Source organism: Hydra viridissima, unplaced genomic scaffold (assembly GCF_058129835.1).
Source record: "Hydra viridissima isolate aposymbiotic clone 2 unplaced genomic scaffold, HvirCarnegie_v1 scaffold_1, whole genome shotgun sequence".
Classification (NCBI taxonomy): domain Eukaryota; kingdom Metazoa; phylum Cnidaria; class Hydrozoa; order Anthoathecata; family Hydridae; genus Hydra; species Hydra viridissima.
In genome coordinates this window covers 1,881,277-1,894,858 of record NW_028324300.1, presented here as the reverse complement: position 1 = coordinate 1,894,858, position 13,582 = coordinate 1,881,277, and the positions used below count along the sequence as shown (strand labels likewise).

At 32.6% G+C, this 13,582-nt stretch overlaps 2 pseudogenes; both read left to right on the top strand.

Moving 5' to 3' along the window:
- Nucleotides 1-1,096: 1,096 nt before the first annotated feature.
- Nucleotides 1,097-2,449, top strand: LOC149892854 (uncharacterized; annotated as a pseudogene).
- Nucleotides 2,450-5,646: 3,197 nt separating this feature from the next.
- Nucleotides 5,647-6,532, top strand: LOC149892853 (uncharacterized; annotated as a pseudogene).
- Nucleotides 6,533-13,582: the final 7,050 nt, after the last annotated feature.

Sequence of the window (13,582 nt, the reverse complement as noted above, 5' to 3'; positions counted from 1 at the left end):
TAAAGCATTATAGGAGAATCAATGTTTTTCAAGTAAATCAAACTTAACTGCAGAAAGTTCACAATTGCAGAATGTAAGAATACCTTGGAATTTAGAGGAAGGAATAAATAATTTAATTTATTGTTATTATTGTTATTACCATTATTATTATTTCTTTTGCTACTGTTGTTATTATTATTATTGTTGTTATTTTTGTTATGATTAATATTATTAAACGCATTATTATCATTAATCTTTAACTTAAACTGCACCGTTGTTTTTTGTTTTAGTCCAGTTTGTTAATGTCAATCTGACCCAGGATTGTGGACGGATTTGAAAGAAGTGCAGCGCTACTGGATTTCTATAAAAGAAATTTTTGATCAAAATGTTGAAGACAAAAGTTTTGAAAAATCTAAAAAAGTAACAAACACCAAAATAAGGTGCTGCTCTCTTATCTATTTTTCTTTTAAGTTGAAAAATGGTGAAACTCGAAAGAGAGACTGGCTTATTTATTCACCATCCACAGGAAAAATATTTTGTTTCTCCTGCTTGCTTTTTCAAGATTCAGACAACAGTTTCAAATCTGGATTCAACGACTAGGCACATGGACTGCGTTCTATACATAGACACGAACAAAGCAAGCAGCATTCTGATGCAGTTCAGTGCTATTTTGGAAAAGTTACATCAAAAGGAAAAATTGATATTTATTTAAAACAGCAGTTGGAGGATGAAAAGCGTTACTGGAGGGAAATTCTGAGAAGAGTTGTTGAATATTTGAAGTTTTTGTGCAGTCGAGGTCTAGCTCTTAGAGGTGATTCAGAAGAAATAGGAGACTTCAGTAATGGAAATTTTCTCAGAGCCTTGCAGTTCTTAGCAAAATTTGATCCATTTCTTGCTAATTAATTAGAAAGCCGAGGAAACCAGGGGAGAGGAAATGTTTCATACATTTCATCAACAAGTTATGAAGAAATTGTCTTCTTAATGGCAAAAAAAGTTCTGGATTCCATTAGCAGCGAAATTGCCAGTGCTAAATACTTTTCACTGATTATTGACTCATCAACTGATACTTCACACTGTGACTAACTTGCAATAATCATTCAATATGTGAGCGAGGAAGCTGTTGTGGAAGAAAAATTTATTTGGTTTGAATCTTCATGCGGACATAGCAGAAAGGCAATGGCAGATGCTGTCAAGAAAACATTAGATAAGCTTGGCTTAAACATTAAATATGCTTGTGGTCAGTCATACGACAATTCATCTAACATGTCAGGAAAATACAAAGGCCTACAAACGCTACTGAAAAATGAGAACCCAAACATTGAATTGATTCCTTGTGCAGGACATTCTCTAAATTTAGTTGGCGTAAATGCTGTTGACAGCTGTGAGGCTGCATCCGATTTCTTTGGGTTTCTCCAATCGCTGTAAAACTTCTGTGCTTTTTCAACTCACAGATGGCAGATAGTTTGTTCAGGTCTTGTAAGTGGTGCTGGAAAGGACAGGAAAGTTACCATTAAAAGCCTGAGTTGGACAAGCTGGTCAGCAAGAGCCGTTTTTACTAAAGTTTTACATTCAAATTACAATCATATCCTTGAGACATTAGAATCAATTATTCTGGATAAATATGAAAAATGTCAGACACAAAACGAAGCCACTGCTCTTTTAAAAAAAAATGAAAACTTTGGATGTTGCTTTTATAACGGAGCTATGGCATAGAATAATGTTACGATTTGATGCTACTAGTATGAAACTTCAGGATAAAACTGCAGATCTGGATCTTGGTGTTCGATTGCTTTAATCTCTTTTGGAATATGTGACTTCAGTTCGTGAAAATTTTCTCGACATTCAACAAAGCGCTAAAAGGTTCTCAAGCATTATTCCTAATCAGTACAAGCTTGAAAATAAAAGAAAGAAGACGCGCAAATTAGGGTTTGTGAAAATAGCAAGAATGATGCGGTTCTTAGTGGCAATGAAAAATTTAAAATCAAGTATTTTTTTCTAATCATAGACAAGTTGAAAATGTGTTTAAAAGAAAGGCTTTTTGCTTGCGAGTCTGCAGAGAGAAAGTTTGGTTTTCTAACTAGTTTTCAGATCGTGACCGCTCCTGTCATTGTTGCTGCTGCCAAATCCTTGTGTACGATTTATTCTTCAGACTTAGATACGCAATTCTCTGATGAAATTATCCAGTTTCCAAGTTCATGGCAAATGAGAAGAATATATCAGCACTTGAATGTTTACAAGCAATTAGTAGGAATAAGTTAGAATCAGTTTTTCCCAATGTTGACATCGCGTATCTGATTTTTCTTACTCTTCCCATTACTAATTGTAGTGCAGAGAGACCATTTTCAAAAATGGCAATAGTTAAGAATGATCTCCGTTCTTTAATCTTAAACGATCGTTTAAATGCTGTTTTTTTAATGACAATTGAAAGAACACTGTTAAAAAATATAAATTTTTAAGATGTTGTAATTGATTTTGCAAATGTGAAAGCAAGAAGAGTTTCTATTTAAATAAAAAAGTAATCTTATGTTTTTTGCATTCATTTTTAAATAAACTTTTTTGGAATAGAGACCCAAATATTTTTCGGCTCCCGGCCCCCTAGACCCTTAATCCGGCTTCGATACATCTATACATCTATACATACATGCATACATACATACATACATACATACATACATACATACATACATACATACATACATACATACATACATACATACATACATACATACATACATACATACATACATACATACATACATACATACATACATACATACATACATACATACATACATACATACATACATACATACATACATACATACATACATACATACATACATACATACATACATACATACATACATACATACATACATACATACATACATACATACATACATACATACATACATACATACATACATACAGTAGCGTCCAAAAGTAATTGGACAAACACCTTTTTTGTTATATTTTCTCATTAAGTAAAGATTTTTAAATGAAATTTCGTGTAAGCGTGTCAAATTATACTAAAATTATGAAAAACAAAACAAAAATTCCCTTTTGGGAGTAATTACTCAAAATTTTGCTAAAAGAATGGAAATGATTGGCTCAAAAGTAATTGGACAAACTAAACTCTAACAATGTTGATATAACTAAGACTATTTTAACTTCTTTTTCTGAAGGCAGATTTTTATAAAAACATTCAATGATCAATAATTTGTAATGGGACATAATAAATATTTAAGCGAGGCAGTGAAAAAGTTGATTGTACAAGCATTTAATAACGGTAAGACTGTGCGACAAATTTCAATAGATATGAATATTCCACGATCAACAGTTGGTTATACATTAAAAGTTTTTCAACAACGGAGTCACTTCCAAGTATCAACAAAGTCAGGACGCCCGAAATCAACAACTTTTCGCCAAGATAATGTTGTAGCAAGATCGTCAAAGGCAGATCCGCGCAAGAGTGCTAAAGAAATTCATAGAGAACTTACTCAGTCCCATCAAATTTCTTGCTCTTATGCAACAGTAAAGCGTCGCTTAAGACAAAACAACCTTTTTGGCCGTCGTCCTGTTAAAAAACCTTTTATTTCTGCAAAAAATCGTAGAGCACGGTTAAAATTCGCTAAAGAGCATCTAAGTTGGACAGCAAACCAATGGTCAAAAATACTATGGAGTGATGAGTCAAAGTTTAATATGTTTGGTTCTGATGGTATTAAATATGTTCGACGTCCAAAAGGTCTTCGAAATGATGTTAAGTACCAAGTTCCTACAGTAAAGCATGGTGGTGGTTCAATTATGGTTTGGTCATGTTTTAGCCGTGATGGAGTAGGTCCAATCTATCGAGTTCAAGGCATTATGGACCAAAACATGTATAAAGGAATAATCAAAGATATAATGCTGCCACATGCAAATAACAAAATGTTGCGTGGTTGGATTTTCCAACACGATAATGATTCAAAACACACTTCCAAGCTAGTCATGGATTTTTTAGCTCAAAAGAAAGTTCGTATCTTGGAATGGCCGTCACAATCTCCGGACCTGAACCCAATCGAACATCTTTGGGAACATATTGAGAGAAAAATTAGTGTTCGGAAACCATCTAATCAGCATGATTTGTTTGAGTTGATTAAGCGCACTTGGGAGGAAATACCAATTGATGTTTTAATTAATTTGGTTGATTCAATGCCACGTAGATGTAATGCTGTCGTTGCGGCAAAAGGTTTTCCAATGAAGTACTAGGATTATGCTCAGATTATATACATTATGTAACAGAATATAACACTATGTAATATTATATATATTATTTAACAGAAATCTTCATAAAAAATGCTGAAAATTTATCCTTTGTTGAGAAAGTTTTTTTTTTAAACGACATATTTAGTTTGTCCAATTACTTTTGAGCCAGTCATTTCCATTCTTTTAGCAAAATTTTAAGTAATTACTCCCAAAAGGGAATTTTTGTTTTGTTTTTCATAATTGTAGTATAATTTGACATGCTTATGCAAAATTTCATTTAAAAATGTTGACTCGATGAGAAAATATAACAAAAAAGGTGTTTGTCCAATTACTTTTGGACGCTACTGTACATACATACATACATACATACATACATACATACATACATACATACATACATACATACATACATACATACATACATACATACATACATACATACATACATACATACATACATACATACATACATACATACATACATACATACATACATACATACATACATACATACATACATACATACATACATACATACATACATACATACATACATACATACATACATACATACATACATACATACATACATACATACATACATACATACATACATACATACATACATACATACATACATACATACATACATACATACATACATACATACATACATACATACATACATACATACATACATACATACATACATACATACATACATACATACATACATACATACATACATACATGCATACATACATACATGCATACATACATACATGCATGCATACATACATACATTAAGTCCCGTTTGGCCGCCGAAAGGGTAATTTGAAACTTTTTTCGGGCACCGAACCCATTCGGGTATAGGCCCGTTGATTACTTAACGTATTACAAAAAAATTTATAAAAATTACTAAACTAGCCAAAATCGCTACAAGTTATTGAAATTGGAGTCTTCTCCACTTTTGATAACAAATTTGATAAGAACTCTTTCAAATCTCCTTTAGGATCTTTGGCCAAATTCAAGCGACTCATAAACTTGGCTTTCGAGAAATTGGCGTTTAGATCTGAAAAATGTAGAAGTGAATTAAAAAAGTCTGAAATTCTTCTGTAAAAAGACTGGCTTTAAGGTGGTAGTACACCAATAAAAGTGAAAAAATTTTTATTTTTTTATTTTTATAATTTAACCAATATAATCATCGTAGATTTCGAATTTTTATTTGATTTAATTAAATAAAAAAAGCTTCACATGTTAAAACTTGTTTATAATATATCGGTATAAAATATTTTCTATTTTCCCCCTAGCAACGCTTTGTTTATTCCGTTGTTATGCACTTCAGAAACAAGTTAAACCATAAAAAAAGTCATGAAATACTTACCTTGTCAACTCTTTTAGTATGATGGCTTTATTGACGTAATTCGCTTGTTGTTTCAAGCTGCATTCAAACTTTATTATTTATGCTATGGTATATCTTTTATCTTTTTAAAATAAAAATAATATGGGTGAATCAAAGAGAAAACAATTATCAAACAGAATATACAATAATAAAAAAGCAGAATTTTGTGGAAACAGATATACAAAGATTTCTTCTTCAGAAACGAAAACTTTATCTTTTGTTAAATCTGCTACACATTCTGCTTCTTCAAAAAAATTAAATATTGCTGATAGAGATTTTCAAGATTTTCAAAGTACAGATTTTAACTTTGTTATGAACTTTAGTCTGTTAGAAAACGTTATATCGCTACTGAAATGCCCGAATTTATAAGAAAATAATGTTTATTTTATGTTTGATTCCTCCTAAAAGTATGGGTTAAGTATTGGTTTAAAAATATGTTGTAACAGTTGCAATTGGAAAACTGAGTTTTTTTCATCTGCTACATTTTGTAAAAAAAATTTAATCAAACAATAAGAGCCTAGTAAAAGCAAATTTAGTAAACAAAAATCATTTGATATTAACACACGTGTCATTGTGACTTTTCGTGAAATGGGTAAAGGGTTATCATCATCAGAAAATTTTTGTTGAATAATGAATATGAAGCCACCTATGAACAAAAAAAGCTACAATAAAACTTTATATAAACTGTTAGATGTTTATCAGAGTTTAGTTGACCAGAAGATGAAAAATGCTGCTAATGAATTAATCCCTGCAGGTGAAACATCAAGAGACATTGTGTGTAGCTTTGATGGTTCATGGCAAAAGTGTGGTTTTACTTCAAATAATGGAGTTGTTTCTGCAATTTCAGTTTAAAGTGGTAAATTTATTGACTTTCAAATAGAAACAAAAACATGTAAATTATGTTAATTGATAAGCTTAAAATAACAGTAGGTTGCAATCTACATAACTTTTGTCTTATAAATGACTCAAAGCGCATTTCTAAAGCAGAAAAACAATGTACAAGTATAGTGAAATAAGGATGCAAGAAACTAAGAGCTATACAAAAAGGTTTTGTGATCAAAGCGAAACATTAGAAGGTGCAGTTTATGGAAGTGGGGAGTTTTGAACAATTTTTTTTTGTTTTTATTTTTAAATTGAGCTTTTCTCAAAATCATCTTTTATAGCCTGGCGACAGAGATATTTTTCACACCGATAACCAATTTGATCTAAAATTTGGCATACTTGTTTGTAACACATGTATTTGCAACCTCTACTAGAATTATGTTTACAGCTAATTGTGTTCTGCATTTGTGAGTGATTTTGTGTTCTCAAATATCACCAAAACTTCCAAATATGACTAAAATGCATTTTGACTTTTTTTGCTCAAAATCCAAAACTTTTAGTGTATGCTGTAATTGCATAAGTAAAGGATCACAAGCCAAAATATATATGTTAGGCACTATTAAAGATTGAAAAAAAGTTGAAATACAAGACTTTTTTTTAATGGTATAACACCACCTTAAGGGCAGATAATCAGACTCTTTCCCTACAACTTAAGACGCTTGCAGCTTGATCCCAGTTTGCTTCTCCACTTGCTCTCATGAAACAGTTATGAAGAATATGAACAGTGTAGTTCATTTACTTAAGAACATAAATTCTTCTGTTTCCCAATTGCAAACTGCATCTCTGACTCCATCAACAATTCTGATCCTTTTAGTGACACAAAACAGATGGAGGTTCCTCAATGCAGGAATTTCTTGTTCAAGTTGGTCCGTTTCATTTTGTAACAACACAGCAATATTGTTGCCTGTGTTGCGTTTTTAAAACTGAGAGTGCCTGAGCATCAGTTTTTCCAGCTCTAGTGTTTCCTTAACACCAGCGTAGTATTCTGTCAGCGATATATGTCATTGATATACGAAGTCCAGCCTTTGTGAGTTACAGTCGTGCCATAGATGTTCTTCTTAAGTTCGTTGTTCAATTCTTCAATGCCATAAAGCCTTCAAGTCAGACTCCACCTTTTCAAAACTCTTCGACAAACGTCGCGGAGTCATCGGTCGCAACAGCAGGCCAGCAACCTTAATCAACCTAAAAGTGATAAAGTTCCTTTATTTGACAGTCTATAAAGCTCTAAACTTTTTGTATTCACTAGTTTGTTGGCTGCTTATTTTGGTAAAATAAAAAATTTAACAGAAAAATAGTTTAGAGTATTGTACTATATACCATTTCTATTGATCATTCCATATGGACTCGGAAGCTTGAAGCTGGTGGCGAGGAACGCTAATTTTTTTAGGTTTTGGCAGATAAAACACCCACTATGCTCAGGACCGATGATTACTTGAATTGGGTAAACTTAGAGCCTGATCAACTCATAGTGTAAGAAAACGCATACTATTCTATTTACGATTGCTGTTACTGCTTTTGCCTAACCTTAGATTTTTCTTAACAACCATTTAGAGTCCAGCATTTCAAATAAAAGGCGAGATACATAAATTTTGTCTATCAGATTGCACAAATATTGAATATAAATAATACTAATTATAATATAAGTAAATTTTAATATAGATATATTAAAATTTTTTTAACTGTTAAAATGCCTAGTGAAAATGCGATTATTACGGTTATTACATTTGCAGGGTGCGGCAGCGATTCGCGAACTTTTTAGAACATTTTTCAAAATGAATTTTCAAAGCGCTAAAAAATTATTTTCATGGTATATTAATAGGAGAAAAGTTGAAGATAAATAATTTTCCCACCTTAACATTTAATTAAGTCTCCTTTTTTTTTGATCACTGCCTCAAGCCTAGAAAGGAAGGACTGGCAGATGTTTATTATATAGTCCCTTGACATTGAGTTCCAAGCACGGGTAATTGATGACTTTAGTGACTTGAGACTTGAGTGGGTCTTTCTGCAAGCCTTACTCTCAACTACGCTCGACACACTATAGTCAAGGGGATTTAGGTCAGGGCTAGATGGTGGCCAAAAGTGTTTAGGCCAGAAATTAGCCATATTGTCCTGAAGATATTGTTGAGTTTTTCTGGACTCATGAAAAGGTGCATTATACTGTTAAAAGATGTAATTGTTGTCTGGGAATGTCTTCTTCAGCCATGGCACCACATAGCGTGTTAGTAAGCGAATATACTTATCAGAGGTAACTTTTTCTTTCTCTTTGATGTAGATTGGTGGGCATTTCTCTCCATTAGAAGCGATGATTCCTAGCATCATGATGGGCTGAGGGTGCTTGGTGTGACACACAGGTGGTGCTTTGTCACCCTTCTGTACAATGAATCTGTCATTACGCCTATTTATCACACAGTCAACACTAAAAAGTTTTTCATCTGAGAAAACTTTAACTTGTTGACGAAACATGGCTTTTTAGCTGATTCAGAAGCTTCTTTGATCGTTCCAACCGTAAAGTTTTTAGTCTTTCTGTTAAAAGTTGACATGAAGGTCGAGCCACACTGACTTTTCCAAATGTTTTTAGAGTTCTTCTGACTGTCCTTTCATCAATATTGAACAATTTTGCTGTCTTTCTGATGGATACAGTAGGATTCTTTTCAACATGCTTTCTGTGAGCTTTTCTGTAAGCTTTTCTGTGAACTTTTTATCTACTTTTTTACTCACTGGAGATGTCATTTTGGCTCTTTCAGCACTGCCACGTTTTTTCACTTTGTAAAATGTAGTTTTAGATACTCCAGAAACAATAATCACTTCACGTAAAGACAAACCCGCGTGAATCAAATTTAAAGCTTCGGTTCTTTTGGCTTCTATTGTAAAACTTTTAACTAAAATGTTTTCTATTCACAATTTTATTAAAATCTGAGACGCTCATTGAACATTAATCAACAAAAACAAGTTGCGGAAGTATTTTATTTACATCACAAAACCTAGCCAAAAATTAGTTCGCGAATCGCTGCCGCACCCTGTATATTTCTCTTACCGAAATTTTTTTTAGAACTATCAATGATTTTTGAACAAACTGAACCTTTTCACAGAATGCTCAACAACAGAGCTATTTAAATAGTATATTTTTAACAAGTTGGGTTCGGGTACCGATAAAATCAACAACTTTCGGATACCTATAGTTTAAATATCCCAAAAGATCGAGTCCGGTCTGATATGAAAATTTTATACTAACTGATCAAATCGGCGTTTTAGGATATTTCCCGTTTATTACCCATCAATCGGGGTCCAATAAATTTCTTTCTGTTTCTTATCGGTTTCCAATACCAGTTTGAGTTGGGTGTCGTTTGGTTTCTATTGGGAACTGGATATGCTCCAATATGGAATATTATAAAAAAAAGAATTTAAAAGTTTTGTTTTACTGGAAAAAATCATTGGTTTTGACTATTGTGTAAGTACAAAAAACACAATAATTCAAGGTGCTGGAAAACTCTCTATAGCTGATCAAAAACCCCCTCTGGCTGACCTAAGTTGTGATTTTAGGCGAGGCGGGGCTAAAGCTTGGTTTCCAATAGTTGTAGAAATATCGTACAACAATCGTCCAACATTCGTTTGATTTGTTGTGCGGTAAATTGTTGTGCAACGCAATGTTTCCATTAGATTCAATTAACGCAAAAGTCATTCAAAAAAAACAGTGTAAACAAACAAAAAATGGCCGTCATAAAAAAGAATATCATTCTAAATTATCGACTTTTTGTTACACTTTTAATTTTAAGACGCCAAAAAAGCGTAAAGAAAAGAAAGCGTGTGTTTTGGGTCAGAGAACTATTTAAAAAACTCGTTAAGCAAGGTGCGTTTAGTTCTTTGGTGCAAGAAATGATGCTATTTGATAGGGAATTTTTTTTAACAATACTCAAGAATGTCACCTAACAGACTTGAACACCTTTTGTCATTAATCGGATTTTCAAATTTGTCTTAATGTATTCAATGTGTTAAAATGAGGCGGTTGTACTACTGTGCAAAAGGGGAGTGGAGTTTGTATGATTCACAGTCAGATGGGAAAAATATTGTCAAGTTCATAAAGAAAGCAATGACTCATTAGTGTCTCAGGGAAGGTTAAAATAATTCCTCACAATGGCGATATTTTGTAAACTTTATTGTTATACAACAGTTATTGTGTGGTTTCCATTAAAAAATAACTGCGCGTTTTGCACAAAAAACAAAAAACTGTTGCAGAAATAGATTTTTTTTAAACCTCACAACCGCAGTTGTACAACATAAAATTTGTTGTACGACGTTAAGTTGTGCAACTTACACTAGAAAATGTTTCCATTATAAAACAAAGTTGTTGTGCAACTGTTGTACGACATTCCTACAACTATTGGAAACCAAGCTTAAGTGATCTATGTGCCAAAAAAATTTTTTTCGGAAATAAAAAAATAATAGTTCCATAGAAAAAAGTAAACTTTCATTTAATAAGTTTTTATTAAAAACAAGAAACCGTATTTTTAAAAAAATATCTTATTTGACCCACCCGTAAGACGCTCACTTTGTACATTCATAACTTTTTCAATTTTTACGACTCGCTTAGAAAACTTGATATGGTTGAAGCGGTAATAGGGTTCGAAAGTTTTTCTTAAAATAGAGGTTTCCTGGACTGTCATCTGTCACTTTTAACTAGGCCACCTGGCTTATTCCCAACTTCGATGTATCCAAAAATGTTGCCTAGACAGTGTCAAAATCAAAAAAATTTTTTTACCCATGTCAATCACCTTGAACGGTCTGTCAAGTCTAGAGCTGCGAATAGCACGCTATACATGGTCAAAATTGCATAACTTATATGGTTTTGCGCGCTTTTCAAATGTTTTATTTGTAATATACAGTTGCCCTACACAGTTGTCACTCGAAACTGTTAGATTACGTTTGTAGGAAGTTAAATATCCTGAAATAATAGCTTGCATTAAACAAGTCGCAATTCGGTTCCCTCCCCGTTCAGATTGTTTCTCATACCACACGCACATGATGCTATTGGTCGTGTCTGTTACATGAATCCAAAAGTTGAAGCATGAAAGTTGGCAACTATATTTCATGGTAGTATGTGCAAAGTTTCAGTAGTGGTAGACCTTTTGTAGATTCATTGTAATAGTATATGTCTGATTTTCGGGTAAAAAAATTGTGCAGCATCACACTTGATAACTTCAGCGACAGCATCAATCTTACGATGGAGTAAATCAAGATCTGTTTTACCTGATGAGGCTAGCTGTACGTTATAGTTCTTTCTTTTAAGATCAAGAGAATCATATGTTTTTCAAGTGTTAATTCTTGGCTTTGTATCCTAGTATCTTTGTATCCTAATGTGCAATATTTGGCTTTTTAAATCAAAGTCTTTCAAAAAATAGATTGTTTAAGTTTGTTCGAGATCATTGTGTCGGTTCTTTAATTTTGTGAGCCAAGTACATTCTGTAAAAATTCAGAACCGGAATCAAATCCTCTTTCTCAGATTTTGCATAACTAAAATGACTTTCATCCCTAGGAAAGCTATTAATGTGGTTTTGCCAGTCGTGAAAAACATACTTAAACTTTTTTACCTCTCCACGTTTGTCGTTAAAAGTGGTCAAACTTGCTTTTTTTCTATTAGCAAGAGGGGTCACCTTTTGGAGACTAATAGCAAAAAGATCTAGAAAATTTTTTTACCCTTTTGAGGTCTTCTTCACCATCAGGAAATTTGAAACTGATGGTTAATTGCCTTCTATGCTGGCATTTGGGTCATCATAATATCCATCTTGACGTCTTTAGACGGATAGGATTAGCGTTGTAAAAAGCTACCCTGTTCATTGATTCCCAACTTGAAAAAGTCATTGAACAGCTTTTTTATTATGTAAAAAACATCAGGACAACTAAACTTATACTTACAAATGACCTAAAACTAAAAGCAAAGAAGTAAGTGAAAACCTAAAAATCAAACAAAAAAACCAAACAAATAGGTAAAATGTAATTAAAAATTTACTTTTTGGCACTTTGATTACTTAGACCCACCAAGCCGCATTTAGTTCCCTCAATCTCTAACTCAGAAATTGTAGATGCTTCGCCTTTTAAACTTTTATGGGACAAATAAAACAAAAATATCAAAATGCTCAACAATGAAAAGAATTAATACCCAGTAATAAAAAATCTTGAAAAAAAAAACCAGGTGTATTTTGTGATCTCTGCTGATCTGACCATTTAAATTTAAGTACTTTTACAGTGCTGCTTCTCTTTTGCGGTAAAAAGGACAATCCGCAATTTTTTCAAAATTTGAGTTAAAATTTTTGTGTGAGGTGCATACTCACTCAAAAATGATAATTGTAATATTTTCAAACAATCAAATATTATTTAGGGGTAGCATAGTTACGTAAATTGTGATATGAGAGATTTGGAGAGAGATAGAGATTAGAGCGACTGATGAGTACGGTCGTCTCTTTAGAAGAAGAGATTGAAAAGAGAAATTGAGGAGAAAAGAATTTTTAAGAGATTTAAAGTGGATTTTAAAGAAGAGAAAGACTTTTGTGATTAGAAGAGTACTTTGATAAACCAGCAGTTTAATAAGCAGTTTATTAAGCAGTTAAATAAAAGAAGAAGATTTTAATATTGATTGTTGGAGAATAACCAGAAGATTTAATTAAAGAAGAGATAATTGTAATAAAAGAAGATACAAAAGAAAGAGGAGTAATTGACATAAACAGTATTGAACACTGCAAGAAGCGTAAGAGAATATTATTTGTATTGAATAAAAGTTATAAGAATAAGAGTGCTACCATTACACATTAATAGAACATTTGTTGAGTTTTATTATGTTATAGAATATACTGAGGACGGCGATTATAAGCTTAGCCCTTTAGCTTTAACCTTGCCCATTCCTAACCAAACTATCCCCAAACCTCGCCCTTACCTAACCAAGTACTCCCCAGACCATCAACTTCGTTCCCAACCTCCATATACCTAATCCACACAACGCTATTCCTATTAAACCTTCCCCTTCCCCTTACTTTCATTAGCTAAACTAAATAACAAACATTAAATAAACATTAAAATTAAATT